Here is a 3,514-nt window from a genome sequence, read left to right on the forward strand (position 1 = left end):
TGTATGTGTATAATATTAAAGTCACAATGAAACAGAAGTAGCAACAGATCTTCAGCATTGTGATGCACAGTACAGTCATGTCAAAAAATAAAAATATAGGGCTTGGATTGGAGACAGATCTGAATGTGAGCTTGCAGAATGTTGTAGGAAAAGGGCCGTGTTTAAGTGTAAGGAATGATTTGAGAAGACAGGCATACATCACCATGGTTACATTGTGACATTATAATTATGAGATCAAATAAAAAAAAAGGGGTAAAAAATGCTATATAAGATCGATAACTTGTACATAGATAGGGTACATTTTTATTTCATGCTGTCTTCAAAATCAAACTTAGCAGTATTTTGGTAGATATGCTAACGTGGACAGTTTGCATGACATGCCCTTATCCTCGAGAACCATGAATGAAATTTTGCAAGGTAAAATAAACACATTGCAGACTATATTAAATATAGTTTGCAGGATGAACATGGTTTGCATCGGCAATGTATTTCATTAGCGTGAATTATTATATGTCGGGAGCGTGAAACTATTAAATTTATCAAACATTTTCTTGTTCGTTCTATGTCATTTAGCACATTGTTTAGGCTAACATTAATACATGCCAATGTTTGATTTTAAAGTCAGCATGAAACGTGAGTCGCAAGCATCTTTTATTTCTTTTTGTGATGTATATCCAAAAGAAATGGCTTCTCGAATGAGAAAAAAATTTAATAAATTGGGGCGGGACTTGTTTTTGCCCATAGGGAACTGATTAGATCATTGTCGTTTGTAATCTCATAAATTACAAGTTGTTGGGGGGGATGTAATTATTGTTTCACCCTCAAAAAAAAAAGTTCTTTGTTGGCATTGATGCTTCCATGAAGAACCTTTAGCATGCATTCATTCTTAAAAATAAAAGTTCTTTATTGGCATCTATAGTTCCATGAAGAAAATTTAACGTCCATAGAAACTATCCATTACATAAACAGTTCTTTATAGCGGAAAAAGGATCTTTGGATTTTCAAAATGTTCTTTATACTAAGTAAAAAAAAATGTTTCTTTAAAGAAAATTTAGCTGAAAGGTGCTTTGGGGAACCAAAATGGTTATTCTATGGCATCGCTGTGAAAACCCCTTTATTAATCTTTACTAAAGAGTGTAAGGGGAAGTATTTATAATTTATTAATTTAATTTCTAGTAAACGCTCCAATATTCAATTAATACGAATTGTTTTGATTTGATGCTTACTTTACGAACATTTTTTTTATTTCTGTACACTTGTACTCTGTTGCCACATAATGTCCAGTGTAAAACCAATTAAGTGCTGATTTATATGATTTTTTTGTGTGTGTTTGTGACTGTATGATAGCTGAAGTGTACCATAAACAAACACTCTAATCCGTTAGAGTCTAAAAACAATCGCATGAGGGGCAGTTTAGCCTCTCCCAGCTGGTGAGCTGAAGGGCGTCTCCCCAAGGCATCTGGCGTGTGTCCCCCAATAACCCCAAAACTAGCAGACCTTTTACAAAGCATGAGGGGCTTAGCTTTTGTGGGAGTTGTATACTGAGCATTTCAACTATTGCTGAAAAAGTGGTTTACTACTGAACACCTGATACCCACCAAAGAAATGTGATAGGAAAACATGAGCGCTTCAGTATGTTGCAGTTTACAGTTTTGTTCTTTAATTGAACACACCCCAAAATGAATACAACTTGGGGTTGTACATTAAAGATCAGTATAGCATTTTATTGTAGTTTTTAAGATGTTACATTAGAAAAGAAATGATCTGACTGTTAAGAAACTTTGACGGACATTCATTGCCTGATTTGTGCTGTTCGTTAATTTAAGGTTCACAGCACAAATACTTGTTAATTACCAAAGAAACAATAAGAAAATAAATTAATATAAAATAAATATTTGAATATATATATATATATATTTATAAATAAAGAAATCTGACATGACAAGTGTGTTCAAGAAATTTACGATAGTCAAAACTAGGTCAACAACAAAATATTTGAATATATATATATATATATATATAAATAAAGAAATCTGACATGACAAGTGTGTTCAAGAAATTTACGATAGTCAAAACTAGGTCAACAACAGCCCATGTCATTATGTCGTATTTCAAAATTGGTCGTTTCAAAACAAAAATGTGCCCCTCCCATTAACTCTCTAGTGGAGCATGCTTTACGAATATCGCCATTTTCCAAAAGCGCAGTTGTTTTAGTAAAAAAAAATATATATATATAGTAATTTGCCTTTGTTCTGTTTTTCCACTATTCCAAATCTACACATTTCCTCCTCATACACATTTCATTTTAATTGTTACTTGTTTTTGAGTCACTTTTCTCCAGACACTTTCCTCCCCCCTTAAACTGAGATAAGATGTGTCAGTTGGTGGTCAAATTCAAAAGGCTTTTACTGTACAATGGTGTTTCTATGTGAATTTGTTTGAGCTCTGGGTTCGAGGGGACCCCCTGTGCGGCGAGAGGTATTGTTAAGAAAAGGCCAGCGGTGTTCCAGAACTTGGGCTTGACCAAAGGTGGTGTGTGAAGAGGATGGAGCCATTCCCAGCATCTCCTCTCACTGTAAGGCAACATCTCAAGACCTCCGAGCACCAGTTTGCCCACAAACAATCATGGCAGACTTGAGCAGGGATGACATTTTTATTTTGTCACAGACCTAAAGTCCTAAATACTTTCCCACCAGGGGCAGAGGGTGAGAGGGGGGGAAAACAATTGAAAAAGTGGAACAGCTTCTTTGGCAGTGGATGTGGCCTGGGACCCCCCTCTGTCATCATATTGTCTGGTAGAAATTTGAAAACAAAAAAGACAATATGACCAGTCCTTGACAGAAGGATCCATGGTGTTGCACTTGTCTCATTAATGAGGGCTGTTATATTGTGTTCTCTGAAGTTTTGCTACTCTGTTACCCTGGACGTCTTGGACGTTTTCGTAATTAGAGTAATAGTCATCTTTAATTAGTGATAGCTTACAGACAAAAGAAGCCTTTTGTGATCAACCCCCTGCCTACATTTAAACATACTATAATCAAATAATTGTTCCAACATTTACAACGTAACCTATACTGTATTTTGCAAAAAATAACGCATATTTAAACATTTTCACACCATGTCTCAGGTATGTTTTTTAAAGCCATATCTGCAACAATTTCCACCAGCCAAATTGTGTGGCAATAACATGTATTGCAGTCTCAAACATATAATTTATAAAAATAAATGTGCATTTTAATGTACACTCTAAAAAATGCTGGGTTGTTTCAACCCAATGTTGGGCACATTTGGTAGTATGGTGGATGGAATCAATTAATTATTATTATATTTTTTACTTTAATGTTTTAAAATAAAATATTTAGTAAAATAATATTAACAAACATTATTAGTTTTAGTTGTAGCATTATGTCATATCAGCAGTGTTGGGGAGTAACTAGTTACATGTAACGGCGTTACGTAATTTAATTACAAAATAAATGTAACTGTAATCAGTTACAGTTACTAAGAAAAAATG

Source organism: Sinocyclocheilus anshuiensis, unplaced genomic scaffold, assembly GCF_001515605.1.
Source record: "Sinocyclocheilus anshuiensis isolate Anshui unplaced genomic scaffold, SAMN03320099.WGS_v1.1 scaffold2293, whole genome shotgun sequence".
Taxonomy (NCBI): Eukaryota; Metazoa; Chordata; class Actinopteri; order Cypriniformes; family Cyprinidae; genus Sinocyclocheilus; species Sinocyclocheilus anshuiensis.